The sequence below is a fragment of the Hirundo rustica genome, chromosome 5 (assembly GCF_015227805.2).
Source record: "Hirundo rustica isolate bHirRus1 chromosome 5, bHirRus1.pri.v3, whole genome shotgun sequence".
NCBI classification, from domain to species: Eukaryota; Metazoa; Chordata; class Aves; order Passeriformes; family Hirundinidae; genus Hirundo; species Hirundo rustica.
Window position 1 is genome coordinate 40,208,661 of NC_053454.1, and position 14,180 is coordinate 40,222,840.

A 14,180-nucleotide genomic window follows, 5' to 3' on the forward strand; every position below is an offset into this window, starting at 1 on the left:
TGTGCAACAGCACGACTGGGGCTTTGCACTGTTCCTGTCCAGGGAACCATGTGCAGGATGGAGCTAGCCTGACACCCAACCTGCCTCCAAGATTTTTAAAGCCTCTGCTTAAACGTGAGCTAGAGCAGCTATAAATAGCAACCAGTGGCCCCTGGTTAACCCAAGGGCTTTGATCTGGAACTGTCTCAGTGTGAGAGTGATTGGCTGCTCATAACCTCAGCTCTCACATTGACTGGGGGCCAAGTTCATCAGTACTCCTGGGTTATTGCTGCCTTGTGGTCTGGGTAATGGAGGGGTGGGAATATGTTCCATTTGACACCTCCAAATATGAAAATACATATTTATCTATTATATGGCAATAAAAAATGCTTGTATATAATTACAACATACAATTCATAATCAAAATATAAAGCATAAATTTCAAATTAATATTAAATGCAAGGCAATCTGTAATTTTTAAGCTGAATAATATAATTACAATAAATCTCTTAATAAAGGGTTGGAAGCAGCTGTCTCAGGGAGGGCAGGGCGCTTGACACCAGCATTGCAAAGCCAGCAATGTCTCCATCTGGTGTGGATGCTGCAGTGCATATGGTGTCATGGGCTTGACCACTGCCTACCACAGTGCTGCTGGCCCCCAGCATTTCTTATCTGCATGAACACACATCCTGTTCATTGAGCGGAATTCCTTTGTTTTGCAGCTCACTCTCTTTCGAGTGTGTTACTGTCTTATGATCAGATATCATGGTTGTAATATGCACAGCACTCTAGGTTTAAATGCTTTCTCCATGTCATTCTGAAGTGTGAGTCTCTTAAATAATTGTCAGGGCTGTGTTCCCTGCTGCCAGGCACTGCCAAGGCTGTATGTGGAGCACTGTGCCCAGTTTGTGTCCCCAGTGTGAGAAAGATAGTGACAGGCTCCAGCCCAGTGGCTGCCACCAGACTGGAGCGTGTGGTGTGTAAGGAGACACCAAGGGAGATGGGCTTCTTCAGCTCAGAGGGGAAACAACAGATAGTGCCCCAGGTGCATCTTCCACTGTGTGAGAGGTAGACAGTGAATGCAGAGCCAAACCTTCTCAGAGGTGCCCAGTGAAATGACAAGAGCCAACAGGCACTTCTGCAACACAGGCACCTCTGACAAGACAGGTGGAAAACACTTCTCCAGAACAATGGGATGGCAGTACATGGCCCAGAGAGGTGGTGGGACCTCCATCCTTGGGAACCAATCTTGCCTTGGCCCAAACACCCTGAGCTGACGGTGAGTGTCCTTCTAACAAAGAGTGAGGATGCCCCCAGATATCCATCCATGATTGTATGATTATACTTCCCCATTTGAAACTGTTGCCTCCTGAAAGCGTTGATGGCTACTGAGTCCCCTAATATGGTCTGTGGTAGTTCACAGACCCATCTCAGTGGACCAGTGCTCTCACAGGAGCAGGCAAAAACCCATCGTGCTTAAAATTAAGAGTATGTGCTACAGTGAGCAAATACAAAATGATGAGAGGCAGACAAGACATGGAGAACTCATGTATCAGCATGGTATTTAATGTAACATTTCATATCCAGCAAGATGTCACATTTAATATCCAGTGTAGTTTAACATCCAGCAAGATATCCTAGTCTAAGGTAAACACATGCATCCCTTACTAATACAGAGATATCTTATTTTGCATGAAGCAATTAAGCCTCTCTGCAGGCTGTGCATAAGTGAAGTGGCTCACAGACCTTTGCCCGCAGTGCACAATGTGACTCCTGCACCTCTGAAGATTCCTGCCTGCCTTAGCTCCCGCTGCAGACCAGATGGGCTCCTGCTGGGTACCACTGTTCTCCACAACATGCTCATCTGCAGTCTTAAGTAAGTTTGGCTGGTTTGTTTCACTGCTCACTCTGAATGAATTCTACATGAATGAAAATCATATCAGGGATCCTGTCAACCCATCAGCTGCAATCAAAAAACTACTCTTATTTTTTCCACTTGTAAAGGAGGTGTATGTAAAATGTGCCACTCCCTGTCACAGGACCTTGTGGATACTAAAAACGGATGTGAGTTCAAAAAGGGACCAGATATATTCACAGAATCAAATATGCCACTGTTGCCTGCAAAGACACTCCTACCTTTCCAGGAAATCCTTGATCTGCAAATCAACCTGCCTGGGAAAGTAATCAGAAGAGTAATCACTACAGGCTTGCCCAGCATTTCTTTCCCTCAGGCGTCTGCAGCCAGGGTGAGGGGAGAGATGGACAGCACCTGAGTTTAAGGTTTCACAAAAAAATCTTAGTATCACAGGTATATTGGAATTTCTCCCTAGAAATCTTCACAGAAGGCAAAATTCTATGGGGAGAGAGAGACAGATGAAGAGTAAAGAGCAAGATAGCCTAACTCCTCCCTTCCTGAGAGCTCTTGTGTGGGAATTGTTGAGGTTGGAAAAGATCTTTAAGATTGTCAAGTTCCAACCCTTAAGCCAGCAGTGCCAAATCCAGCACTACACCATGTCCCTAAGCACCACATCTACGTGTCTTTTTATATCCTCTAGATATTACACTTGGCAGGTGAAGGCCATATTCTCTGATTTTGGTGGTCAGACGATCACAAACAACACCATTTGGTGTTAAAAGTACCAAGGCTGCTAGGGAGCCAATAAATTAACAGCACCATTCTGGTAAGTTTGGCCATAAGCTGAACTGGCAGTTTTTCAGTGAACCCTTGGGGTTTTCAAATAGCTTGAAATCACCTGTGGAGGGGAGTAGTGACAACCATCCTGATGCTTCCCCACCTACAAGCTTCAGCTGGGGAACCCAGGACGCTCTGGTAACTCCAACCACCCTGTACTGGGAGAGCTGGGGCAAGCAGCAAAGGCACTGGTGAGCACCACTGGCATAAAACTCAAAGACAAGGCACATGTGGCATGTGAAATGAGTCTCTGCTTGATAATACACAGGACCGTGAGAAGTAACAGCCAGAGTCTGTGATTTCTGTGATTCTCTGAGCAAAAAGCAAATTATCATCCAAAAGCTGCTCTTCTGTCAACACTGGCACCCCAACTTCTGTGCAGCTGGCTCAGTGCCTGGACAGAGAAGGGCCCAGATGTGGGCTAGTGGCATTTGACCTTGAGGGCTCACGTGTCTAGAAAAAGCCTGATAAGAGTCAGGAATGCAAGTGGTCCTGAAATAGGGATAAGGGCAGCTGGGGAATGCCTCATATGGATACATGGGCTAGGGCAGTGGGGCTTGGTATGCAAGGAGATGACACCTGCCCCACACACTCAGTGTCACATTTCACTCCCCAGGAGACTCACATGGGGCAAGTGACATGTGCTGTGTCTCAAAGGCACTGTGGAGGTTGCCCTTGGCCTGCCCTACACAGAGCTGCAGGAGCGGGGGGTCATTTTCCCCAGCAGTTCCCAGAGCTTGAGCAGGGCTCCATGGAACTTCGAGTGATGAAGAGTGGACCTGCCTGCCCAGCCATGCACACCACACAGCCCTTTGAGCGATGTGGCATGTGCCCCATGTGTCAAATGCAAAAACATTGCTGTCACTGTCATCTAAGAGGTCCCCAAGCCTGACCACCATGTTAGGGCCCTCCCTGCTGCACTCTGGGATGTCCCAGGACTGTGACGAGGCACAGCCCTTCCTGCTGCCCTTCCAAGTTCCCTAGCGTTAGTCTTTGCCTCCTTGGGTGAGGTTTTGGAGATAAGCCAGTCATAGCATTCTCATCATGAGTTGCTATGCTGCTGGCCTAGTTTGGGGAGCATCACAGGGAGAGGGGCAAAGATGGTTTTCCTGCATTTCCGTGTCGCGCAGCTCTATGCAGTGGTGTTTATAATTGTCCTGTCCACAGGCAATCTGGAATCTGGGCTGAAACGTCTGACCCAAAGCCAGTCCAGGCATTGCCATCAGAGCAAGGTGTAAATTCATAGGCAGATCAAAGTCAGATTTAACTCCAAAGCATGGAGCAGTGCCTGGAGGCTCCCTCATGGTTTGCCTTACCTATGCTGGATGGGTTTTTCTTTTATCAGAGGTTGTGACCCAGTTACTGTTTCAGTGACCAGGTCTGAAGTGACCAAAGATCATCCAAAAGAAGCTCCTGAGCTTTCCTGAGTTCTTTTACTGGGTAGTCTGATATATCTTGATCCATGGGTCCCAGCACAAGGTAAGGCAAAGCTAGAGACCAAAAGGGACAGATATGGGCTGGCATCCAGGAGCAACATGCTAGATTATCCCAGCACCAAACAACGTGGCAGCATGCTACTGTGTGCCATGTGAGTATTGGAGACCTATAAGTAAACCTCATCCTTATCCTGGTCTTCGTTCCGTCTTGTGAAAAAGGATATTCAAGCTCTTTTTTTTTTTTTTTTTTTTTAATTGTTTAATGTGTTTCAGTCTCAGTCTGGACTCTGCTTGGAGGAAAAAGCAAGTGGGTGCTCATGTTGAGCATTTGTAGCCAACAAAGAAGTGTGCTCCATAGGCATTGTTGCCAAGTCCCCTGTGCTGGTGGTGGGTGCTCTGTGGTGTGCACAGGGCTCATGTCCAATTAGTTCAGTCTTAGCTCCAGGCTTCAAACGAACACTGTGAGCAAATGCCTTCCAGAAGGTGCCTCCAGCAAGAAGCGCTGTGGCTTCCCTGTCATCCCTCTGGGGACTGCAAGATTTCCTTTTCCCTGTCTCAACTTCCGGGGAGGTCGCTGCTGACAAGCAGCTGTACCTTAACGAAGTGCCTATGTGAAGCCCTTTCCTTAGGCTCTCTGTCACTGCAAAGTTTAGTCTCTCCCAGACTTTTCCTCTGGGCAGGCCTGGAGGATGGCAGCAGAAATGCATATTTCCCTTCTTGCAAATGCAAGAGGAACGTGGGAGCCCCAGCTCAGCAGAGGCTGAAAGGCTGGCAAAGAGTCCAACTGAGTAAAGTGCCTGTTCCATATCCAGTGGAGATGAAATGTACACTTGCCAAAAATTCTCTGCCATCAATCCTATCCACAAATTCAAATTTTTGGGAAACCAACTGCAAACAGTATCCCAGCATATATATATCTGCTTCTGGCCTGTTTTGCTTCCATTCTCTCTTCCCCATGCAGTGGTGTTCAAGAGCAAAGTGAAACAAGGGCTGAATGAAGTAGCAGAAAGCTTTGCTACCTCCACAGAAGTGCAGGAAACTGAGTGTGGCCAAAAGCCGGATATGAAACATTAAGGAATTTCACACTAAATCACCTTAACTCTGCCCAGTGCTGAGCGGATGGGCGAAGTCTCTCTGCTTTTCCCAACGGTACAACTGAGACACTGAAAACAGGGGGGCTGCAGAAGGGTCTTGAGACTACCCTGTGGTAGGTGGTACAGGACCCAGTGGGGTCTTTCCCTGCCTGGTTTGGAGTATCCCCTTCCCTCATTGCATGGGGAGCAGGAAGTCTGTGCTGGCTGCTGATCACATAGAGATGGTGAGTGTGTGACTCTTCTCTTTAGCAGTTCTGTGACCGGTATTTCTTTCCAGAATTTACTATTCTCTTGTATTATATAATGTTCAATGATAATTTTCACTTGATTTTAAAGTATTGAATTGTTAGGCAGTACATTAAACTTTTAATAAATGCCACTAATTCCAACACCCACAGAAATACCATATATTACAATGTTTTAATCCAGTCCATACTGCACTGATGAGGTAAGTTATTTGCTACTGTTTTGAAGTCAGGTAGAGTTATTGGGAAGAGCCTTTACATTTTCCAAGTTTATATCTAGGCCTCAGATGGAAACAGGTGCCATGCTGAGCAGGGCTGCTGAAGAGTGTGGTGAGCTCTGTACCCGTGCCTGTGCAGCCCTGGAGCACAAAGTGAGCACAGACCCCTACCAGACTTTCAGCTGCAGCTGGAGAGAGAAGCCCCCAGGATCTCATGTCCCTCTCAGGTGGCTGGGGTCAGACTCCCCTCTGTGAAGTTTTTCCCTGACATCCTGCTGGGATGAGGCCAGGCCTTGGAAGGTGCTTGATTATCTTTCAGGTATCCTCAGGACAAAATGTTTGTACCCTGCTGGGCTGGTATGGCTCGGTAGCAGCTACATAACACCAAACTCCAGGTGTCTACACTGAGACTGAGCCTCTTACTTCATCCCTTCCTCCAGAGGTAGGCAGATACCCTCGAGGAAACATCTGGCAGCTGGTTTCTTGGTAGTCCTGCAAGACCAAAGTCTCACTCCTGCTGTTTTACTTTTTGCTGCTAGGCTGGGGCTGTTTTAATAAGCCACAGTTATTTACCATGGCCGCTGGAACTCCTGCTAGGCTGTACTGTGCTCTTCCCTGGAGGCTGCCTGGGCTTGGGGCACTCAATAAGGCTGGGAGGTGCTGGCAGGCTCAGACAGACTGAGCTCCTGAGTGTGTAACCCCAGGGTTATCTCTGAAAGACCAAAGAGCCTGGCAGGCTGTATGCAAGTGCAGCTAATAGGGGGAAGGTTTCACAGCCCTTGAGCTTTTCCCAATTTCTTTCTGCCTCCTTTATTGCTTTTATCATCTACCCAAAGCCCTGGGAATGCCTTAATTGGAGATGGGGGAGCTGATGGTGGGTGCAAGGTTAAATATGTGCTTTTTCTTCATGAATAAGGCACTTTATATCCTGGTGTAGAATCACAGAGTCATAGAATATACTGAGTTGGAAGGCAATGACAAAGGATTATCCGGGCCATCTCCTTGCCCTGCACAGGATAGCCCCAAGAATCACACCTGCTTCCTGAACTCTATCAGGCTTGGTGCTGTGACCACTTCCCTGGGGAGCCTGTTCTGGTGCTCAGCCACCTTCTGGGTGAAGAACCTTTTCCTGATATCCAACCTAAACCTCCCCTGACACAACTTCAAGCTGTTCCTCAGATCTGTCCACTGGTCACCCCAGAGAAGAGATATGTGCCAGCTCCTTCTCTTCCCCATGTGAAGAAGCTGTAGACTGTGGTGAGGAATACATTAGATACGTGGACAGCTCACACACTCTGAAATTGTGGGCTGCCCTCTCTTTATCCTGATACATCCACACTACACAGCCTGTTCAGGATAGATTCTCACCCCAGCCACAAGGGATGCAACGACAGCCACACCCAGCATCTCCTGTATGAGAGCATCCCATATGCCATCTCCCTCTCAACCAGCTTAGGCAGTGCTGTTTGCTCGTGGTGGTGTCATCTGCCCCTTGGTACTTCCCAAAAAGCCACAAGGCCACAGGGAACATATTTGGCTGGATCAGGACAGCTACACCCCTATGAAGGTAGAGCCTGACAGTCATAGTCCTAATGCTCACACATCTTTGTTTCCCAGAAAAAAAATGTAGCTGGGCCATGTATTTGTGCTAGATGCTGCAATCTGTGGCTGCCCAGAGCTCGAATTTGCCGTAGATATATTGCTACAGCCAACCCCACAGCTTTCCAAAGGGGCTGGCAGCATCCACTCACTGCAGGAGAGGCAAGCTGAAGGTCACAAGCCTACTGTTCCCTGCAAAGGTGTTCCTTTGCAATAGCAAGAGCACATCCCAAGGGTACTCAGGGCAAGAAAAATGCAAGTGGTCCCCTGGCAAGCAGAGCCAGCAACCCATTGCCTTGATGTTCCACATCTTTGATGGCACTGCAGAGATGAGGTGAGGCCCTGCCAGGAGATCTGCTGCCTCTACTGGGCTTGATCTTCCTCGAACCAGGATATTTTGGAGACCCTGTGCTTGGGTCTAATTCTAGCTTGTGGCTGGCTGGTGACCTGTGGGTTTAAAAGGTTTTGAGAAAGGGACTCACAGACCGACTGGCCAGTATCAAACAACCCCTGCTTGTAGGAAAAGGGGTTAAGCCAGAGTGAGATGGGCAGAATGGAAGATGGTGCCACCCCAAAAGGAGAAAATGAGTGTAGTGTTTTATGTACCAGGATTTAGCAGCCCAGTCCCTGCAAGGTACAACCAAATGTTCAGTGCTGACACTCCTACATTGCTCTGAAGGAAAAATGCAGAGACAGACTGCTGCCAGAAAGGTGGCTGTGCCTTGGAGGGTGGATACCAGCACTTCCCCATGCATTTGGGCACCTCCTGGGAGACTGCCAGTCTCTGAGAAAAGCCTTGCATACTTTAAACAGCAGGACCTTGGTAGCTTCTGGGCATCCTACTGGAACAGACAAGCCAGATTACAGATTATAAAATTTTCCCTCAGGTTTTCCGAGGAGAGCTGGTGGGGCATCTTACCTACAGCCACCTGAGACAAGATTAAGTTACAGTGAGCAGTAGTGTAGGCAAAAAATCTTTTGCATTTATTCATTAAAAGTTGATTAAATTAAAATTCTGGCAGTTAAATGAAAGAAAGACTACATCTTGGAAATGAAAACCCTGCCCTCGGATGGGGAATTAGCCTCTAAAGCAGAAAGCCCATTTGAATACTTCTGAAGAGAAAATTGAGGCAGTGTCAGAGTCATGGCTAGAGGGCTCTCTCCTCTATTTGTTTTCTAGTCTCATCCCAGTGAGTTTGACATGACAGTGGCAGAGTTGTCCCAGATGTTAAGCTCTGGAGACTTTAGGATTGTTTTAAATAAAGTGGGCAGCTTGATTAGCTGAACCAACCTCTGCCAACACACTTGCTATGTATGGCAAACACACTCCATTTTTGGCTTCAAGCACATTTTCCATGTCATCAATGCAAAAAAATTGAGCGGGCACAGTATGTCATAAAGGTAAGAAGATAATCCAAACCTCCTACCTTACCAAAACACAAAAGAAGTCCCTTATTTATTTAACATTAAAGGAAAGAAACAATTTAATCTATCAGCCACAAAGACAACACTAATTTAACTTTGTTGCTGTGAGCGCTAGGAACTTGATACAGCAAGTTCCTCTGTGAGAAGGCAATTGTTTCTATTTTTGCAGGGACTGGTATTCATGAGATTAAGCAAGATGCTCTGGATGCAGCCCCAGCTCCCTGGGTGCTGGGTTTTGGGCACTACCGCAGCAGCAGTGTTTTTCATGGGGCTAAAAGCCGACTCAGTGTGAAGCTGTGTGTGGTGCAGTCTGATCTGGCAGAGAGCAAAGCTGCCGTGAATCATGAAATAAAGCCAAAATGCCCATCCTGCATGAGACTTTTGGAATCTTGTTAAAAGGATTTATGCAGTGTTTTTCCAGGGAGGAATACAAACCCTGTCTATTTGTGTCTCCAGCTGCCATCAAATTTTCATGGAGTGCTCCTCCCTTTTGCTTGAACATTAGGATTTCTCTGCTGGTTCCAGACTCAAGGCAAACAGACACTTAACAATAAAGACTAAATGCAGCATATACCAAAGCCCCATCACAAAATGTCAACCCTACAGTAGCAAACAGCTGCAGTTGCCTGAGCTGGTGCCCTTCTTGCTCCAACTGCCCAACTTCCTGCCATCTGCTAGGTAAGAGGAACACACAGGTAGAGATGCAAGGAGTACTCCTACACATGAAATCCTCCTATCTGGGATTTGCACTGGGCTTGGGCTCAGACTCAGGCTGAGAAGCGCCGCTGCTGGCTGGAGAGTGAGTGTTGGCCACACCATGTCCCTGCAGGATGTCCACAGGAAGGTGTGCAAGTATGTGCCAGCTGCAGCAGGGATGCCCTAGTTCACAGGGCTGCTAGCTGCAGCTCTTGGAATGTCAAGGCATAGATTAAACCCTGTCCTGTCTGGGACAGGCTTTGGAATATCTAGGAAAGGAACAAAATGGAAATGCTGCAGTTTATCTGCAGCCAGGGTGTGCCCATGTCTCAGATGCCCTGCACAACAGTGGTCTCCCCAGAGCCAAAGAGCACCAAGGATTTCTAAAGGTCTGGGATGGTTTCTACGCTGTGAACAGGGTAGATATATTCAGCCTTGAGAGGGCAGGTGAGAGCGGGCAAGGAGGAATTGTTTTTCACCCAGTTGAGTTCTTGGGTGTCCTGTCAGAAGGAAGCAAGGGGAGCTGGTTTCTTTCCACAGTGCAGACCTGAGAGAAGGAATTCTCCATGGCAGGATATTGAGGTTTGCAAGAGTTCAAAAAAGAATACCTTGAAGAAAAAGCCATCAAGGACTATTAAATGGAGACACCATGTCTGGTTCAAGAAATGCTGATCGCTGAAACCTGGGTGAATAGGTGCAGAGAGAACTACACCTTTTCCCAGTTGTCTCTTCCTTAAGCATAATTTCTACTTCATTGTGGAGCTTTTTTTTTTTTTTTTTTTTTTTTTTTTTTTTTTTTTTCCTTTTTTTTTTTTTTTTTTCCCCTCTTAATTTTGTTCAAAGCTCCTCACGGAACAAGAAAGGGGATAATATGTGGAGCACAGGCTGTCCCAGGGTTATAATGCTTTAGTGCTCACTGGCAGTAAGATCGATCACCTGTGATAGCCTCAGAGGAGCGCAGATTGGCCTGTTTTATAGCCACCTTTGTCTCCCTGCAGCTCTCAGTACTGCTCAGTCATTAAAGAAGTGACCCTGAAAAGTGTTGGCTGAGGATGAGGTTTGCTGTTGCTGCCTGCACGAGTGGCTTTAGCATGTGCTTCACATCACAGTGGGCTGCACTGTCACCCCAGGCCTGGAGCAATCAAAGTAGGTGAGGTTTTAATGTAAACACTGAGAGCAGGAATCAGTGTTTACATCAGTGTAAATCAGTGACTCCAGGCCAACATCGTGAGACAATGGGGACATCCTTGTCCAGGACACCAACTCCTGGGAGTGAGGACCAAGTGCACGTGGGTCCCAACCTGCACCATGATGTTCATGGAGGGAACACACTTGGGTGGGTTGGATGAGAAGCCATGACATTCCTGCTACCTGCTCCAGCTGAGCCTTGTGTCAGTGGCCAAGTGCGGATGCAGCCTTCATTATGCAGAGAATGAGGAAAAACCCGCAGGCTGGTGGAGAACGTGATCAATATCTCCTCTAAAACTTCATTCTAAAAAAACCTGAAAAACTCTAATCAAAGGTGGGTGGGGAGGAACTGTTCTGGGGATGTGTTAAAGTCAGGCTAGTTTCCAAGCAATGATGAATCAGATGTTTTCTTGTGAAGTTGTATGCATCTAGAGAGAGATGACAAACATTTTTCTTGGTATGCCTTACTAAGCAGCTAAAAACAGAGATGTGATGCTAACGGGAATCTGTGATGACAAAGCAATTTTGGGTTGGCTGCTTCTGGAAGAGGAAGGCCTTTTCTCATTATTTGAGTTTTACTCTGATAGATGATGAGTTCAGCTAGGTGATACAGTGAGAAAGCATCTTTACCTAGGCTGTTCTCTCTTGTGTTGAAAGGATGGGTGTAGAATGAGAGACAAGGTGTGGACAAGGCAGAACTTGGACTTACTAAATAGAGGACAGAAAACAAACAGGAAGTAAAAGTGCTGCTGCTCTTTTGTTTGTTTGTTTTGTTTTGTTTCTGAAGAGTTTTGCTTTCTTTGGATTAGAACAAGGTATGTCCAACTGTTTGTTTTCTTGGGAAAAGAAAAAAAAAAACCTGCTAGACCCTGGTCACAAAAGTTAGAAACACATTGGTCCAAGGTGGCATCTTGCCTGAAAGCAGGACTGCTCATGATAGCTGACAAGGCTCCCATAACGATGAATTCAGTCCCAGTCATTATAAGCAGCAGTGAATGCTGCCCTTTTCCCAGCCACAGGCTCAATCTTCACAGGCAATCTCCCCTGTCTGTGCAGGAGACACTCAGCTGCTCAGGGATGGGTTGCTCACCTTCCCATTCTCTCGGCCATGCCCTGAAGCAGTGGGGAACAGCAGCACTTCACACTGCTCTAAATATCACGTCCAGGATACACTGACCTCATGGACCTGCCTGGCAGGAGACAGCTCAGTGAAGCAGGGTATCAAAGGACTGGAAATCGTCCTTCAACATCCATGTAGGTGTGTGTGGATCTGTATAGGCATCTGTCTAAATATGTATGTGTGTATACACAGAGATGAATGTGTGTCACCGAGTGGCAGGTCCCTCATGCCCTCTTAGCACAGCTATCTCTCAGAGCCCTGGGTGCCTGCAGTCTTGGGGAGATGCTCCTCTCTTGTTGGTGCAGGCTGGCAGTGATTTTTCCTTCCTGCTCCGGTGTGGAAGGATCAGAACCCCAGAGCCAGGTCAGAGCTACCCAGTGAGGAGACTTGCCCTCCTCATCCTGTCCTCGGCTAAACCTGGGCTTGGCCTTCTTGCAGCATCCTTGTCCCACCTCCCCCGCAAAGGTGCAGGGAAGCTTTGAGCAGGGTTTGGTGACAAGCTGTGAGGCTGAAAGTTGGGATGTGCCACAGGGCTGTGTTAGGCTGAGCATGAGCTGTGGCGTCTGTGGGGAGGTCCTGAATTCTCCTTCTCCGTTCCCTCCAGGACTGACGGGTAACGCGCAGAGCCTGGGAGAGCAGAATCTTCCTGCAGCCTTCTGCTGCTCCCCAGTGGCGGCTGGAGCGGCACAGCAGGCGGATCCGGACGGGAGGCGGTCAGGGAACTGTCTCATCTCCAAGCAGAGATCGTAATTTCTTTCTCCATCATCCCGAGATCTCACAGTTAATTCCCAGCGGGCTGGGGAACAGCAGGGTGACAAGGATGTGGGGGAGATATAATCACAAGCCTAGAGTTTTTTGAAAGAAGCGAACACTTTTGGAACCCTCCAGGGGAGTAGACAGCACCTTGTGGATTCATTTCCCCAAATCTATGGAAGCTCAAAACTGTCTCAATTTCCTTATCCTGATAATTCACTTGCTTCTTCAAACGATCTTCCTCCCCGATTTTGTTCTGAAATAAAAAGGATGAAGGTAAACACATCAAATTTCCAACCTGCCTAGGGTGTTGAAAGCAGTGTGGCTCTTCTTACTGCAGAGAACAAGAAATTGTTTCCTTAGTGTATTCATAAAATCAGTCCTCCACATTGCCCGAATGTTGTTCCTTTCAAACCCCTTGTAATTAAGGGAAATAATACTGTGGTAAACAACGCTGTTTCTTTAAGCATCTTGCCAGGCTGTATCACAGCAGGTGCTAATATTTTCCATTTCTCCCCAGTGGTGCCTTAAGTTTGTAAACTTGAATTTTTCAAGGCTGTTTGGCCTTTGGGATGTGGGAGGATTTACCCACACACAGCTCTCAGTGTCTGTGCTCCTCCTGCCTATGCTGAGGCTCTTGGAGGCTGGAGGTGCCACTTGTGAGAGCACTCTGTTGCCCATTAAAATGCCCCCGAGGCAGGTGCTGCCACCACCCCTGTTTGCTTTTGCTGGGCGCTGAGCTGGCCATGAGGGTGTAGACTGGAGGGCATTAAAGCAAAAGAAAGACAATGCTGCTAAGAGAGCAAAGTAGAAAAATGGCAAATGAAAGACAATGTCTCTAGCAGAGCATCTCTCACCCACTTTGCAAGGCTGTCGTGGGACAGAGTTACTGAGATTACCTGATATGTCAGGGAGTCTGGGCACCAGACCAGGGCACCAGCCTGTGAGTGTCATGGAAGTGCTGCTGTCAGGGTGGCCGTGGGCCAGACCCTGAAAGAGAAGTTGTAGTTCTTGGGAGGACAGAGTTGAAAAAGGGTTTTGGCTACCTGGAAAATTTTTTTGAAAAATAGTTTGCAGTGCTCTCAAATTTTATTTAATATATATATATTATTTAAGCACTTAATAAGATGATTTTCTGGGAAGAAATAGGTATTTCATGAAATCTAGTTTTCGCACTGGCATAAATTTTAGTCAGCAGATTGCAGGCAGTTTAATTTTGAGCGGAGTCAGGCTACACAGCCAGAGACCAGTACAGCTGTCCTTTCTTTATGGAAACAAGATTACAGAAGCTTCAAAACTGATATGAGGCAGTGTCCCACATAATTTTTTTTTTTTTTTTTTTTTTTTTTTAATAGCATGATGTCCATTATCTTTAGGAAAAGGGTGCTTAAAAGTGACTGGAAAGAAACAGGAATAACCAATAACAAGAAGAGAATTGACCAATCATATATCTGAAAGGATACGTGTAATTTTCTATGAACAGTGTAAAATCAATTATACTATTTAATGTGAAACAGTCTTTGAATGCTTGAAAAAGAAGTTTTTGCTGTACTTGGAATAGCTAAAGGTGTTATTGGGACATGGTGCTGGACTTTTTTGTAGCATTTTTCATGCTGCTGTTCACATGAGCACAGATTTGCTCCCTCTCATTTTGGTGCCAACCTCCTCCTATCATCAAGCCCCCCTTAGATTTTGGAGGCAGAGAAGGGAGGATCTAAATGTCGGTGAGAAAAGT